Source organism: Phalacrocorax aristotelis, chromosome 6 (assembly GCF_949628215.1).
Source record: "Phalacrocorax aristotelis chromosome 6, bGulAri2.1, whole genome shotgun sequence".
NCBI lineage: Eukaryota > Metazoa > Chordata > Aves > Suliformes > Phalacrocoracidae > Phalacrocorax > Phalacrocorax aristotelis.
In genome coordinates this window covers 19,021,089-19,038,230 of record NC_134281.1, presented here as the reverse complement: position 1 = coordinate 19,038,230, position 17,142 = coordinate 19,021,089, and the positions used below count along the sequence as shown (strand labels likewise).

General features: G+C 47.2%; 1 protein-coding gene across 2 annotated transcripts in view; it reads left to right on the top strand.

Moving 5' to 3' along the window:
• Positions 1 to 7,195: 7,195 nt before the first annotated feature.
• The window catches only part of SFMBT1 (Scm like with four mbt domains 1), a 78,009-nt gene continuing 68,062 nt past the window's right edge, over positions 7,196 to 17,142 (top strand). For both annotated transcript variants that reach the window (XM_075096362.1, XM_075096361.1), the window contains exon 1: positions 7,196 to 7,287. The gene's annotated coding sequence lies outside the window, so the exon portion shown is untranslated. The remainder of the gene's footprint in view (positions 7,288 to 17,142) is intronic.

The window sequence follows — 17,142 nt, the reverse complement described above, 5'->3', positions numbered from 1 at the left end:
AATGCTTCGGATTAGTTTACTCTACAGCACCAGCCCTACTCTGCATATGGAGTTTGTGCTGTGGTGACCAACAGCATCTTCATATATCTCTTACTGCAGTCAGTAAGCATCCTGTACTTGTGCACTACTTAGGTGAAGTGACCATCTTCTTACCTGCACAACTTTAAAAGCGTCAGCGTGAATTGGTGAAGAATGTTTCGCCTTTGAACAGAAGCAAATCCTACTACATGTCAACATGCAGTCAATGTACGAAACAACTTCTGTTTGTGCTGTAACGTGCTGAAAACATTGCAAGGGCTTGGGGTTTAGAACAACCTGTGCTGGCAGAATACTTAAGTACTAAAGGAAGTGCTCCCAATCCAGCTGCCTTCAGCTTTACCTTCACTGCTGGGTGATGGCTTTTCATTAGGTCAGTGTTAGGATCTCTTTGGGACTGCTTCACTTGTCTCTTATGTGATGAAGTGTTTCACTTGTGCCCTCTCAGAGAGCTTCCAGAGGCAGCAGGAGACAGAAGGAAGTCTGGTAACATTCTGGAGATTAGTTACCAAAAAAATTAAAAAAAAAAAAAGAAAGAAAGGACTGGAAGGAACTGGAGTGGAAGAACAGGGCTTGCTGTATCTTCTTGTATTTTAGCAGGTATCACAGATCTGCAGAGTTAGCAATAATTTCCTATGTGGCACACATAGCGAACTGGGGAAAGGGCATCAACTACATCTGCCCGTAAGCAACTTGGGAAAACTGCAAGGTGACTTACAGTTTCTTTCCCCAGCTCTCCCAGGCTTTAGCCTGAGAAGTTTTTTCCCTCTGTTGTGACCTGTATAATGTGCCTTAGACCTGCAAAGTCTTCAACTGTTTAACTATGAAAAAACTATGAAAAGCTGGCAAGTATCCTAACATCCAGTCATAGGAAGGTTGAGGAGAGACCATGCCCTGGGGAAGGTGTAGGATGGCATGGCACTGTTTTCTGTGGCAAGCATCTCTTAATAGGGGCAACATAATAACAAAACTTCCAAAGACAGCTTCTGCTAGTAGCCTGGAGGGAGAAAATATTCATATGTGCCCCTTTGCAGAATGCCATTTAAGCTGTGTGAAAGATTGTGTGCTTTTATCTCCCCCCTGTGTGCAGGGGGACTTAGCATAAGGCACAAGTTTCCAGATCTGAAATACTGGACTCTCATAAGGCTCAGCTTGAGGCTTGTATCACTTCATCAGTGATTTGTTTCCTTTATGGGTGAAGGGTTCAACTTTCTGTCATTATTCAAGAAAAGTTGTGAAGGAGTCTACTTTGCATCAGTTATCTCCATTTATTATTACTGTGTGAAGCCAGGGAACCCAGCTAGCACTGGACCTCGTATGTGGGGAGCTGTTGCACAAGTACAGGTAAAAGCAAAATCTCTTTGAAAAACGAAGTCTAAAGAGAATAAACAAAGGGAAGGATAAAATTATACACATGTAAAGTGAACAGCATCATGGCTGGTAAAAGCCAGGTTTCTTTCATGAACTTGTTTTCCTTACAATATTGGGAATTAATCTGTAGTGCTAAATAAACCAAACAGCCCAAGCGATGTACCATAGATACTAATAGGAAATAAAAATTGGGTGTACAGCAGTCAGGTGAAATGAGAAAGAATCAAAAATGCAGGTGGAAAAAACAGTCAAGCTTAAAAGAGCATGCCTAGAAGCTGAACTGGAGGTAGGGTGGAAGGTGGGTGTCCCATGCTGCAGGGACCAGTTTACAGATGCTTTCTTCTGCTGCTGCCAGCAGAACATCTAACTAAAGGCCATGTAGCCTTTTTTTGTCACTTAAAATGACTGACAAGGGAGCCACGCAGGTCCTGAAGCCTTCTTGTGCCAAGTCTGGAGTCTCAAAATCAGAAAGCAGGCAGGTGGGGAAGGGAAAGTATGGAGCACGCTGCTTGGATCTCAGTTTCTTCCTTCCATCCAACAGCTGAACATGACCAAGCATATCTGCATGCTAATGAAATGCCTTTTAAAGAGAGCTGTCTTGAATATTTGAAACAAAGGAAAGTGTTACCTCAATAATTGTTAACATCCCCAGTGTCCACACCATAAGCTACTGGTGCATCTGGTACCTACAGTTAACGGCAGGAGCATCTTTAACAAGGCTGATGGATGGTCTGAATTACACTTACCTCGTGCACCATCAACATGCTTCTGCAACAGTGAAGGGAGGAGTCTGAGTGGCTCTTCTCTTTTGTCTACATTATTGTTCCTTTGGGGATGAACAAATTGTCTTTCACAGGGCTGTCACCTGAGCCTTTCACCAACTTTAAAACTGACATAATTTTCAGACTAAGCAAAGTCTGAAAACAGGAAGAGCAAAGCAGAAGTCCAGGGTTGTCACTCAGTCACCCACAGGAGGTTATCTTCTGGGTTAGAGTTAGTCTGATTCATTGACCGCAGAAGTAGCAACTGCAAATACTTCAATTCATGTCTCTGGTTATTATCCCAAAAGTATGAGCTGTACATTGATGCCCACGGGAACAGCAGAGAGCACTGAATGTTAAAATGTCTTTGGCAATTTTTGTTCTTTAGCACTGTAGTAAAATACTGTGTATTTTGGAATAAGACATGCAGTTCTAAGATAACAGCTAAACATTAACAGCATTTCCTGAGGAAGTCCCTATAGTTAGGGAAAACTTAATGACTTCAAACCACTCTGTTTAGCTCCCTGTTTAGTAAAGAATTAGACTAACTCGGCTTGGTCTCAACACCCCTTTGGGCACGCTGGTTTGCCCTGCAGCTCTTGTAATGCCCGTTTCCTTCACAAACACCAGCTTTTGTCCCGTTAAAGGGTTGGGTTGCAGATGAGGGTCATGAGGGGCCCCAGGATTTCAGAAGCACTCTTGGATTCCCCACATGAGATACAAGTAGTAATTCCAGTAAGACCAGTATATGGTACTCAGATGTCTGCATTAGGTCCAATCTCACAATCTTTACTCCAGAAGCAGGAACAAAAAGTTTTAACAAACTTGTATCTAGTTTGAATTCATATATCTGTAACTTAAAGTAATTGCCTCTATGTTTTGCTCCTGCAGACACTTGCGATGTTCCTGTAACTGAATTATGCCCACCTCACTGAAGGGGAACGCGCTGTGCTGTGTGTTACATTTGAGTACAAGCACAGGACTGCAAATCCGCACCAGTCCTGTTTGCAGCACAAGGAAGTATGGCTTGAGCCTGATCCCTGTGCACTCAAAAATTCAGTGCTGTCAGAGGGACTGCTTGGCACTTGCAGTCTATGGGAGTGTGGTCCCACTTAACGTAGCAAAACAAAGGCAAGCTGAACGTTTCTCCAAAAGGAGCAGAAAATCCTGCTTAGGGAATAACTGGCTGACACTTATGCCTGGGTACTTATTGCCTAATGCCAGTCACACAGCTTGAAAACTTAGCTTCAAGGGAGGTTTTCCTTGATATGAGGGAATGGCAGAAGGAAAAGGCATCATGATGCTGACAATATATGGGACTTACTGATTCAATTACTGATGATTTAGAGAAAATTTAGAATCCCTCTTTAATCAATGTAAACATGAAAAATAAGTTTTTAATGATTAGGAGGCTGATGATCCTAAAAGACTCATGGCTTATTTTGTGTGAGGCATTCAGGTTTAATTCTGTAGAAGTGGCCTACCACGGTCTGCATCAAAACAAAAACAAGTGCCAAAACATGGTCACAGGTTGTAGGGAAACAGGTGAACCATTGTGGTTCTTGGAGATTAGTGTGTTGCCAACAGTAGCTTTGGTTGAAGAAATGGAACATACTGAGAAATCTGTGGGTAGCCTCAAGCCGGGCAGTTTCACAGAGGCTCAGGAGCAGACTGTTTTGCAAGAACAGTATATTTACTACCTTTCTGACACAGCCAAAGGTGTGGACAGAGATGGAGCTTCCATGGAAGAGGGGAAACCTCTGAGCAGGCTGGATGGTAAATGAGGAGAAGACACATTTTTTAAGGCATATTATCTTCTTAAACTGCACTAGAACAATTGCTGAAAATGATCTATTGCCTGGAGTACCAGAAATGGGATGGAATGTAATAGCATGAAGTCATGCACTTAAAGATTAATTAGAATAACTGTGAGTAAGCTCGGAGGTTCATCAAATGTGAGATTATGAGGAGGGAAATCCAGGTACGTTATTGGTTGTAGGATAACTACAATACCACTGTAATGTGGTCTTAAAAATGCTAATGTATTCTGGGATGCATCAAGTGAGGTATTTTCAGTAGATGGCAAGGTATTAATATCATTGTACAAGGCAGTTGTTAAGACCTTGTTTAGAACAGTGCACACAGGGTAGAAGGTACAAAGGACACTGGAAGAATGGAAAACCTATTTAGAGAGATTAAAAACATAGCAGAAAGACTGAGAGATGATGATCTAATTGCTATTTATAGGGACATTTTGGGTAAATATCAGAGAGGCAAAATTATTTAATTTGCAGGGTAACAGTGCTAAAGAAAAAATGGCTATAAATTGGTAGTGAATGCATTTAGACTAGAAATTAGAAAGTTTCTAGTTTCAGAAGAGTGGATGCTAGAAAAGCCTTGAGGATAGAAGCAAGGCACCTAGGCTGTTTGGGGGCAGGGTGCCCGTACAGCAGCGTAGTTATTCAGTTCATCCTCCAAACCGGATAATAAAATGGTGTTGGGTGTCTCGTGTAGTGGCATTCCCGCAAAGAGGACACAAAAGGATTTAATCCCTGTATGATGAAACGTGCATTTGTGGTGTGTTAGCCCCGCATTTCAGGAGGTTTGCTAACACACCAGAAGGCCCAGAAAGGCAGATTCAACTTCCTTTTGGTGCCTTTTGAACCTCCTCCAAATCACCACAGATGACACGAAGCTAATGTATCACAAAGCTGGCTGGTCGCAGGTTTTGTAAGTGGCTACGCTGCCGTGACTGACAACGAGGAGGACATAGAAGTCAGCTGGCAGTGGCAAATCAGACCTTTTAGGTGTTTCATGGATTGTGTTTCTCTTCCTATGCGGTTTGTCTTCTCTTGTTGTATGCACCGAAGGCTAATTTCCAGCATAATCTGAGCGTTTTGAAAGGGCATGTTTCGTGCTCTCGCCGGCCTGAGAACTTTGCGATACTTGCGACTTCGGCGGTTTTCTTCCTGTTGCACGCTGTGGTGCGGTGCTTTTGCAGAGAGAGCCCTCGGTTTCCCGGAGGCTGTCCTTTGGGAAGGGGGCCTCTGTGCCTCCCGGTAGATGCACAGGTCTTCCTCGGCACCCGTGGGGACGGGGTCCCCGGCCGCGGCTGCGCTCCGCCATCTCGCTGGCGCCTGCCGGCTCTCAGTCGGGCGGTGCAGAAACAGTTTTATTTGAATGGTTAATCCCACCCTGGCAGCCCGACGGCGGGTCTCGGCCCAGAGCGCGGCGGGCCGAGAGCGGCGGGGCCCTGCGGGCGGGATCGGCATGGCGAGACCCCCCTCTAGCGGAGGGCCCGGGCCTCGCCGCGCCCCCCGGCGGGAAGGGGAGCAGGCGGGACGCCGCCGGGCGTCGCCCGCCTCGCCGGGAAACGGGATCGCGGGGAAGAAGCCCTCCAGCCCTCACGGGGGCCCTTCCTCGGGCAGCGCCGCGGCGGCTCCCCAGCCACGGGGGTGGGACTCCCTGCCCGGGCGTGGGTGGGGCCCGCCGTCCCGGGATCGCTGGGCTACCTCCCGGCTGCCAGGGGGAACGTCTCCGCTTTTTGCTTTAAGCCAGTGGGAAACGGAGGTTTCTCATCGGCGTGGAGAGCAAAACCTCTCCCGTGAGGGTGCGTGGCTGTGCAGATCCTGCTCGGTAGCGCACCACACCGCACCGCTCGGGAGTAATCGGGGCTCGGCGCGTACCCCCGATGCTACCGCGGACAGACCACGCTGTGCCATTTGCCCGCTGGATGCGTAATTAGCAACTTCACGGTTACATTCGTTCTTCCTGCCTGCTGTTCCGGCACCGTCAGGTCTATTTCTTTCTTGCACTTCTCTGCTTCAGAGACAAACAGCTCTGAAGACTACAGCTTATTCTATTCCGGCCGCTCTTCCCCTCTGAACACTTATTTCTAGTTGCGAGCAACTAGTGTCCACCACGACGCGAGGGGCACGTACCGATCTCCGCCGCAGATGTTCAGGCAGCGGCACGGCGGGTTCCTGCCCCGCTGCGAGCGGGCCAGGAGAGGCGGCCGAGCGCCCGCGGCCCGGGAGCCCATCCCCACGGGCGGCTCCTCGGAGCGGAGCGCGGCCGCAGCGCTCCCGCCGCCGTCTCGGCCCGCCGCCGCAGCGGGCGGATGCGCTCCCGAGGAGCGCAGGGGCTTTCCGTGTTCGGCCCCCGCCGCCGTTCGCAACGGCCGACCGGCGGGCTCGTTGCCGGCCGCCGCCTGAGTCTGGACCGCCCGGGCGGATCGGGGGGAGGGAAGGGGGGGCGCGCTCCCTTCCCACCCCTCTGTCTCCGCCGCACGGGCAGGAGGAGCGCGGTGTTGCACAACCCGCTTCCTTTTTCTTTCGCTTCGCTGCGCCGCGGGCAGCGGCAATGAGTGCGCGGAGCGCCGGTCTCCACCCGGGGCGGGGGGAGCGGTGCGGCCCGCTCCCCGCAAAACTGCGGCGCCAGCGCGGCCCGCTGGCTGTGCGGCCCCGCGGGAAGGGTGGCGGTGGCGGCGGCGGCCGCGCACGGAGGACACCACCGGGCCCCGTTCCCCGACTGACTTTATCTCCGAGAGGGAAGGGGTAGGGGCTGAATCCCTGCCGGGGCACGAGGGGGACGGAGACAGGACCGCGCATCCCGCGGGAGACACCGGCCGCCTTGCTGGGCTGTGCCCGTGCCCGTGCCCGCGGCGGCGGAGCGAAGGCGGCCAGGCAGGGCGGGGATGCCTGCCCCGCCCCACCTCGGTCCGGGGGAGTCGGGGTGGCGGCGGCGGCGGCACGTCCCGTTACCGGCGGCCAAGCCCGCGCTGCCCCCGGCGCGGCGGGAGCAGGTGTCCGGGGGCAGGAGCCCGGGGCTGCGCGGCGGGGGCGGGGCTCGGCGGCGAGCCCCGCGGGGCCGGGCGGGCGGGCGGGCGGCCCGGGGGCGCGGCAACGGACTCGGCGCGTCCGCGCCAGGAGGGAGCCGGAGCGCCCGAAAAGCCGTGAGGGGAGGGGAGGGCGGAGGGGCGGGAGGGGGGGAGGCAGGCGGGCGGGCGGCGGGCGCATGCGCTCTGGCGGGCCGTGCCATATTGGAATGAGGCAGTGAGCGGAGCGCTGGGGAACCCGAGCCCCGGCAGCGGCGGCACGGCTGGAAAAACTCCCCGCAGGTGAGGCGGGTGGCGGCGGCGCCCGCGCGCGGGTGAAGCGGCCTCGGGCGCAGCTGTTGGGGGCGTTTTGCCGGCGGGGCGCGGGGCCCGGAGGGTTTTTCCGGGCTCCCGAAGTTTGGATGCGGGAAAAAGGCGGCGGGGGGGGGGGGGGGGGAAGAGGCAGGCGGAGCGCGGCGGGGAGGCGGCGGCAGAGCGGGGGGAGCGCGCCGTCGCCCGCGCCGAGGAGCGATGCGCGGGGCTGACAAGCCGCCGCCGCGCAACTGCCCGCGCGCAACTCTGCGCGCGCCCGCTAGGGGCCCGCGGCGTCCCGCGGCGCGCTCGGGCCGAAGTTGCCCTCCCGGCCGGCCGCGCGCCCGCCGGAGGGACGCCCGCCGGGGCACGCGCCCGGCCCGCGTCGCCCGCCCGGCCCCCGCGGGAACTTTGTGCACGCCGCGCCCTCCGCCCCGGCGCGGCGGTCTTTGCCCACGCCCGCGGGTGGGGGGGGGGCCGAGCCCACCGAACGCCTCTCGCTCGCCCCCCTCCCCCTCAAAATGGCGGTGGAAGGGGACCTTTAAACCCCGCTCCGCACCCCCGCCGGGCGCGGCCGTGCCCCGCTCGGCGCCGCGCGCGTCCTGCCCGGGGCAGCGGCCGGCGTCGCTCCCCGTCAACTGGCCCGTCAGCGGGCGGCTCTTCGCCTCCCGTGCTGGGTGGGTGGGTGGGTGCGGGGGGAAGAGGGGCGGGCGCCGCATCCGCGGTCGCGCCGCCGGCTCTCCCGCAGCGCCGCCGCCCGCGCTGCGGGGCCTGCGCTGCCGCGGGGCCGGGCATTGTGTGCGCGCCGCGCCCGCCGCCGCCGCTTCGCACCGCACCTCCGGCGTCTCCGCGCCCGGCGGCGCTCCGGCGAGCGAGAGCCTTTGTCTCTCGGGGAGTCGGGCTGCCCTGCCCGCCGCTCCATCTGCACCTGAAGTCGTAAATCCGCCGCCGGTGACACCGCCGGGGCGGTCGCCGAGGTGCCGGGGATGCCCCGGGACGCCAACTTCGGGCTGGGGAGGAATCGGCGCTGGGGCAGCGGCTGCGGGAGGGCTCCCGCCCGGGCAGCGCCGGCTGGAAACGGGAGGGCGGGATGCCCGCACGGGGAGGACTGTGCAAGTTTTCCGTCTCTGGCTTTTGCAAACTTGTTACCAGGGCTCTCCCCCGCCCCTGCCCCCGCCCCCACCCCCCTCTACAGTGGAAATAATGAAAGGAGAAGAAAAACAACGCAGACAGTTAATTATGATTTTTTAACTATGTTCGCTATTGCTGTTCTACAAGGCACTCATTTATTCAGAAGTAGGCCAGTGATGCCCGTTTCACAGTTATGCGCGTGCTTTAGCAGAACAATTATATCTACTTTAGAGAAACTTGTTGCCATTATAAAATGGTTTTACACGGTAACCTTTATGTCTGACAGTTTTACGCGCTCTGATAGCAGAATTCTGGTGGGAGAGGTTTTACTGCAAAAGAAAAGGCCCACCTTGCTGTTCTTTTGCTGTTCCTTCCTTCATGGGAGCTGGCCACTGTCAGTAGCCCAGGAGGTTACCATAGTGAATATTTCCGTAAGGCAGAATATAAGGTGCACTGTTCAAAAGTCACACAGGAGAAAATGATAACCCATCTTATAACTTCAGAGATACCTTTGTTTTGCAACTTATTTAAGGTCTATGACGAATGTGGACTTGTCAGAAACATTTTATTTGGAAGAGGAAAAGTTGTCAGTGGGAAATAGTCCCTTTCTTACTGGTGCAGGGGCTGTAACTTGTAGCATGTACAGCATCCGGCAGGATGGAATCCTGAACTGGCTAAGGTCTGTGATTGCTGTTTCAAAATAGCCAGCTTTTGGGGCAAAGTGAATCGATATAAAGATGAAAATGTATCAGTTAACTGTGAAAACATAGGTTTCCTGTGTAGGTAAGTACTACTGACATGGATTTTACAATTCAAAAAGAGTAAAAAAGCATCTATCTATCTAAAAGATCATCTCTAGAAGAAGACTTAGTGGGCTTCCTGCCTTCAGTTGAGCCATTTCCTCTTTTACTTTTGGCTTGTGGATGCTGGCTGTGACTGAAGGATGAGAATGAAATCTAGTTCTTCCCAGAACTTATGTTAGTGGAAAAATGGCAACGTGCTTCTGGACAAGATAGACAATGAAATAAAACTGGTAGATCTCACTCTACCTTCTTTTATGACTCATACCTCAGACTTAGCATGGAAGTGTTGGGAGCATGGCTTTGCTCATGTTTGCTCTATGTCTCTGCTGGGCAGTTACACTGGAAGACCAGAGTATCCTGTCACGTTAAAGCTGGCACGCACGTTCTCCACAGGAGACAGCAATGCAAGATAGAGAGCTGAGAAACAGTAGCAAATCTTAGTAATTATTGATCTGTATGGTTTTTCCATTGCGGTTTTTCCCCCCTCTACTATTAATTTGCTGGTATTGAACTATCTTATCTGATTCTTAAACCTGGCAAATCTCCTAAGCAATTGCCGTGTGGAAAAGAAAGGTAGGCTAAGTGTAAGATGACATGTTGATGACTGATATAGTTTGCATGGTGTAATCTTTATAGTCTGGGAACCCTTTTACTGCCTCATGGGGAAGATGCTAAAGACTACTGCAAAAGTAGATTTATCATAGGATGTTTTGGTAACACGTTACAGGTTTTTTTTGTTGTCGTTTTATGGCAGACTGGTGACAGCTCTAGACCTTAGTCTTTCTGTCAGGCTTACCTTTTGAATCCTCTCTATTTATTGTTGGAAATCACTTTAAGATCATTACTGTGCTTCCACTTGTGAAGTTTGGCCATGGCATGATCATCATGTGGGGATGCAGACATCAATACAGTCACTTTGCGCTGGCTTGACTTAAGCAGTTGCCCTACAAGTGACGCACTTTAGACACATGACAACTTAATTACATGAACACGTTGACAGTGAAATGACTCATGTTAAATTCACTAAAGTGTCCTTTAAATGCAGGAGAAATTGAAACCTAGGAGGTATTTAGTAAGGGGCATTTTGGGGACCGAGCTTTCGCTAACTAAAAACACAGGGCTTGCATTACATCCATTGTTCCTATATTAACACCGTCTTAGTGCTACATAATAGTCTGCAGAAGTGTGCATTTCGGTATCTTGTAGACTGATCATTGACTTAAAACCGTGTAGCCTGTGTAAGTTACAGATGTTTTCTGGAACTAAAATGTCTATCATGGTGTTTTGGGGTTTTTTTTGTGCTGTCCATCTGACTCATCTTGCTTGATGATTCGCAGATTTTGTGTCATCTTTGTTGGTAGCTTTGAGCATCAGTGTTGCTGCTGGTAGTGGACTTGACTTTGTGCCCATTTCCTTCAGCTTTTGGGAAATGTCTATCAATATTTAGGTCATAGGTTTAAATTTGAGGTGAGTGTTGTTTATTTCTAAAGCTTTTGGGTGTTGTCGTCCCCCCACCCTCCTCCCCGATTACTTTCTTACTTGAAAAGACAGGGGATAAAGTAAGGGGATGGGAGTTGATTACTTTTTTGGTTTTGTTTTGATTCAAATGCTTGCTGAAATTGTCCTGAAGGCAAATGCTGTGTTAGTATTCAAGATCCCCAAAGGACAGTTTAGCAGTCTGTGTTCTCCAAGTTCACAAAAGTTGAAAATGAAAGTAAATTCTTATGTTAATATATTATTATTTTAAAAGCCATGTAATCAGTGTAATTTTCTATGTAATTATATATTTTCGCTAACTTTAATCCAGAATTCTTTCCACTGCTCAATTTTCTTTATATTAATAAAGCATATGAAAGAAGCATCAAGGTGTTACTTACTGCTCATTTGATTTTAAAATGTTTTTTGTTCAAGTGTACAGAATATCTTTTTTAAAAAAAGTGAGACTCGGTCTATGTAAGACCATACACATTTTGTGTTCATTCTGTATCCGTGTTGATTTTTCCTCCCTTTTCCTGGACTTTGCTGACAACCTTTGGGGATTGGTGGTGATCATGGGAGAAATTGTTATTATTATCCTATCATATGGGTGAGATTGTAATTTTTTAAATGTACTTAGCGAAGGCTAGTCTGTAGTTTGAAGTATTGCAACATGAATTCTACTCTACATTCTTAATAGGGCATCTCTTAGGGGAATCACTTGTTTGAATATATTAAATGTTCCCTTGTGAGAAAGGAGAGTGTGAGCTCAGGCTGGAACAAGATATTCTGCATATTAGTTGGGACTCTCCAGGTAACTCTTCACATCTCTGGGAAATCAGTGTATTTTAACTAATGCAAAGCTGCATAGTAGTTCGAGTGTCTTAGATGAATACTTTAAAACCACTGTGAAGATGGAAGGCGTTAAGTCTTAGGGGTAGCTTTCTGCTTTGTTTGTTTTAGTAATATTGGTTTATCACCCACAGACACCACTGAGGAGCCTTTCGCTAGGAATTGTGCAAATAAACAAGGCCTGGGAGTCACAGGACTAAGGAAGCCCTGTTCCCAAGGTCTCTTTCTTCCTGCCTCCCCCTTCTCTTTCTCCTTTCTTACCTCGTCTGGATTCTCTGCAATATCTGCATTAGTCTTTCTTTCAGTGGAGACAGTGACGTTTAGATTTCTTGTCCTTGTGAAAATAAGCATCCTAGTACAACACTTGTAGGATCTTAGTATCACTGAGACCCCTGACCCACTGTCACGTTTTGTTGACTGGGTTTGACGGAGAGTCACGAGAGGACAGGCAGAAAACTGTATACATGCAGGCATTTCAGATTAATCAGATGCGCCTTGTTTTCTAAGAAAACCAGGTAAGCAGTAATGTTAAAACCTGAAGTAAGAGGACTTCATCGAGGTTTGTAGTAGAATAACCATCTCTTCTGTAGATGCCTGGACTCTTAATACTGGGATTTTCTGCTCTTTCAAGCTCTCTTTTTTAATAAGAGCAGTCTTAAATGACACTGCCTTTTTGCTGTGCAGAGTACTGCATGTAAACAACGCTCAAATGGGAGTTCTGCCTTCACTAAAAGTAGGTGGGTGCCACGTGTGTTTTGTTTTGGCTTTTTTTACCCATTCACATTTGGCAGGTGGACTGATTGCAGATGCCTACCTACAGTTCAGGTGAGTTGCCAGTTACAGAGGTAATCTTAACAATTTTTTCAGATTATGTGGACATTTAAAATGTGATTATTGTCCCTAGACTCACCCTGAGCAGCAGCTTGCTGTTTTTCAAGGTCATTGTTTATATTGCCGTGGCACTTCATTCACACTGGTTTATTTGCTGTTACACTCGAGGACACTCTTGTTCACTACACAAATGATCTCTTTCTTCAAACAGGTGAGTTGGGAAGGAGACTAGTGGAATTTGATGTTATCTAAAAATGATGCAGCTATTAAACCAGCTTTGAGATTCTCTGAGAGTACTGATGAGAGAGAGGAGAGATGCATCTTGGATTTTTTTTTTTTCTTTAAGAGTAAACTATGCAGGGCTTAGTGACCTCCTCTCCCATTTTGGCTGACTGGAGTCGAGGGCTCTCAGCATATCTCAAGAGGTGCTCTGTCTTGCAGAATTGGGTTATTGGTTGAAAGTAATGGTGGTGGTGGTGGTGGTGGTGGTGGTGGTAAACCCTGCAAGGTTTTGCTGTTTTGCCACTTAATCTTTTTCAAGGACATAAGGGACTGGAGCAGTGCTACTGAAGTAGATATCAAGTGGACTGGAGGAGGTGAACTCCATCTTGATGTATTTAGGGGCTGTAGACTCTGTTTATTCTGAAGATGGGTGAGAGAAGGCCATAAATAGCACCTTCAGATTTGTCATTGTTTCCAGAAGAAACTGATGAAGTCAGGAAATGAAGGCACTTCCCCTCTGATGCTGGGTGCACGTTTATTATAAATTACTTTCTAAGTTCTGTGGGTATCTCGCCTCTCCATACTGGAGTAAGTGATGCCTTGGCATTTCTTATCTCTTTCTTGGTCTCTTGACCTGTGAAAATACATATAAATATAAGTTTTTCCTTTTTATTTGGGATATTTTTTTCTTTCTGTGGCTTGACTGAAGTAAATATGTTTAGGGCTATGTTGCTCCTTGGGAACTGTGGTAATGTGCACGCTTGCTGCTCAAGTGTGCTCTTTGCTCTGTGCATGGGGAGCCATGGCCTCTGGTTTAAAAAAAATGTTATTTGTCTTGGAATCGTAAAACTTACAAAGTATTTTAAATCTAAGGACTGTGAAACTCCATTGTACTGTAAAGCCTGGTCTGAAAATAGGGTGGGTCTTTTTGCAAGTATCTTTCTCTCTCATCAAAGATTCTCCTCCTGAAGGGTGGACACTGTTGGCCTCAGTGCCCATTAACTTTGCTCCAAGAATGAGGATGTGGTACCGAAAAAGCTGTGGTGTTTCTAAGCAGTACTGAGAAATGCTATTGAAGCCTGGCAGGTGTATTACATACACGGGCTTTCTCTCTCGTGTATATATTAGTATTTATTTTTTCCTAATGTCGAGTTCCAAATATGCCCCCATTCATGTGTAAGAACTAAACTGTTCAAGTGGTGTTTTAATACAAATGAGAATGTCTGTACAACAAAATTTGTAAAGAAATGTCTGGGTAGGAAATGCCTAGCAGACAGGCAGGGTGAAAACACAGGATGCTTTCTTGCAGTTGGGCCACCAGCACTCACATAATGCGCATCCTAAAAGAGAAATTACTAAAGAAGGCAGTGGTTCCTTCCGGGATTAACTCTGCTCATTGCTTTTAAAATGTTACCATGAGGGTTAAACTAATGGCCCTAAGAAACAATGAAGGTGCAGGATCAGTCAGAAGTGTTACATATATAGCACTAATTGGCCAATTGAACTGAACTAATCAACTCCTTTTAAATGAATGTGACCATGGCCACAGGCGTATGAAAATCTTCCCCTCTTTCAGGGAAGTTTTTGCTCCTTTATTTGCCAAACAAGATTTAATCAAGCTAGCAGAGAGTCTTTTTAGTCCAGTGGCCAAAAGCAAAAGTCTGCTTTTTAAGGTGGTAATTTTATGTCTGAAGTTATTTGTTAAACTTTTTAAATAGATTTGGGTGAGGTGAAGGAACTGAACTTTGAATTCCCATTGCTGTTGTGGCCAAATCTCACTTTTTGAACTTACTCTCTAGTAAATTTAAGTATGTATTTTTGTCACTCCTCTTAATGAAAACCAGTGTATTTGGGGAAGTGGCTTGGCTGAGTAATCTAGAGTTTATTGTGATGATAAGCCAGTTCTAGATAATTGTAGCCTCCCTGCAAGTACAGAGGGAGTGTGTCCAGCAGCCAGTTCGTTTGGTTTTGTTTTCTCAACCAGTTCAGCTTATCTAAGTAGGAGACTATTCACTGAAGACTGAAAAATCAGGGAAGATTGTGTGTTACTCTTCCAATCTGGGTATAAAAATAAGACAGCAGCATAATAGCTGGAAGGACAAGGTGACAAGAAGAAAATGAGCTTTCTTAATTGCAGTTAATGTTGCTTAGTTTAACTCTTTGTACTTATTAAATAGAAAACCAAAATATTGTTTTCTCTGTATCTACTTTCTCTGTATATGCTTTTAAGGTAAGAATATTACTTAGCTAAGTAAAATGAAAGTGCGGTTTTGATTTTGAATTGGAGTCCAATATCCATCTAAATGTAACTTGACATCATAATCATAATTCTTACTATTATTATCCAGTAAGAAATACAGAAATTATTGTTTTATAGTAAAGCTAAAATTTTTATTTAAATATTCAGGTTTAATCTCTTGCATTTATACTTTGTTTCCAAACAGCAGTTGAATCTTATTGGGAACTATTTTTAGTTTACTTAGAAATTGCAGTATTATGTAGTTTAATACCCTTTTATTTAAAGCAATTTATGTAAATTACCTTCTTTGCTGTTACATAGATGGTGACATCAAAATATGCTTTGTCAGTCTTGATCATTCCTACATGCAAATGTGAGTGATACATAATATAAAAGCTCCAAGACAACAACTGCCTGTCAACTAGTGGAGGCACCTTCATAGAAAAATAGCAGCATTAATGTTTCTAAATAGGTATCTTTTCAGAAGGCTGGGTTATGGTGGTTCCAGTGGTGAGGCTGGGAGAGTCTTTGAAACAAGAAGTGTATTTTGGATTTCGAAGGCTAACAGGGTATGAATTCTTTATTATCTGCTCAAAAGGGAGAAAGCTGCCATACTCCAATGCAGAAACTTGATTTCTGACAAACAGCATGGCAAAATCCACTTTAATGTATAAAGTTAACTCTTCTGAGATCCTACCTTAGTAGTGGGATTTGAATGAAAAATACCAGTGTGATAGCTGTTGGAGGTGGCTGAGAAGTTTCTCTGTGTTGCTGGAAGAAGAGCGTCTTCAAGTCTAGCTTAAGTTGTCATGAGCATAAAAATTGCCATAATGTGTCAGACCAGTGGGACACATAGTCTCATGTCTCACCTCAAAAACCTTTTGAAATGAGGGTAGGAAACAGTGAAGTAGAGCGCGATCCTTCTCACAGTCAGTGACACAGCTGTGTAGGGTGTGTAGGAACCAGTGATTTGACCTGTTCTCTCTCAGCTTGTCTAATCCTTTCTGAATCCACAACTTCCTGTGGTTATGAGTCTGCAGTTTAATTATGTGCAATGTGAAAAGGTGCTTGAGTTTGTGTTTTCTGGTTCTTGTGGTAGGAGGAATAGTGAATAACCTTTCCTTATTCTTCTTTTCCATACTAGTTTTGATTTTACATGTCTGTTATACTCTTCCATAGTTCGATTGTTCCAGGTCAAATAAGGAACAGTTTTTATTGTACAGGAGATGCTGAAGCCTGTCCACAGCTTGTGTGTGTGCAGTGCTGCACTGGGCAGGGCTGCTCTTTCTGGCTGTGGGTATTTCTTAACTTTCTGGTAAAACTGAATTATTCATCCATCTCTGTTAGTACAGAAGTATTTCAAACCTCATCTTCTTTGATAGCTTTTTTTTGTGCATCTTCTAGTTTTGCCGTGGCTGTTTGACACCAGCCCTACATGTGGTCTCATGGTGCTCTGGATTTCTAGAATTGTAGCACAGTGTTTTCTGTTTTCTCCTCCGTTCCTTGGGGCTCTTAATGAGTGTGGAATTGATGTTCTGAGGAAATTAGTCATAACAATTTCAAAATCGTGAGTTGCAGCAGGTAATTTAGATCTCATTGTATAGGTGAGGTTATTTCTTTCACTGTGTCTGATTATCCTGCATATAATTTCATCTTCTGTTATCCTTCTGCAATTCTTAGCAAACATTTGTTTTTCATCTTCTAAGTAGTTCTGTATTGTCTTAAAACTTTGCACTTAGTTCATGTTTGTGTGCCTCTCTTGGAAAGCAGAACTCAGTACAGGCTCATTAGTCCTCTTTATATTGTGAAAAATTACTTTTTATTTGTATTGTTACTTCCTGTCTTTATAATCAACCTTTAAAGTATGAGATCATCTTCCAGAAAATGCTCCAAAATTATTCAAGTCTCTGTGGAAGATAGTAGGTCCTGGCAAGATGGTACCATGTCTGTGGACACCAAGTTCACAAGTTATTTACTTTACTTAATTTGTGTTGAAGGCACTAAATGGGGGTTAAAGGTGCTCAGAGCTTCCCACAGTGGAAACCTGAACTGTGTGCACTGGTCTGATGGATTTTGTTTTTCCTGTTTCAAGTAGGTATTTCTGTACTTGGCTCAGAGGCAGAGGGCATGGGAAGCAGTATGCTGTGAGCTCAGGGGAGATATGGATGAGGTGCTGGCCTTTAGGTTTATGTGGCTGCAGCTTCTGTCATTGCTGCCGTTTGGACATTCATGCAGGTGTTTTGCAGAGGAGTTGGAGAAGGAATTAAATTGGATACAACTAAATTTTATCCT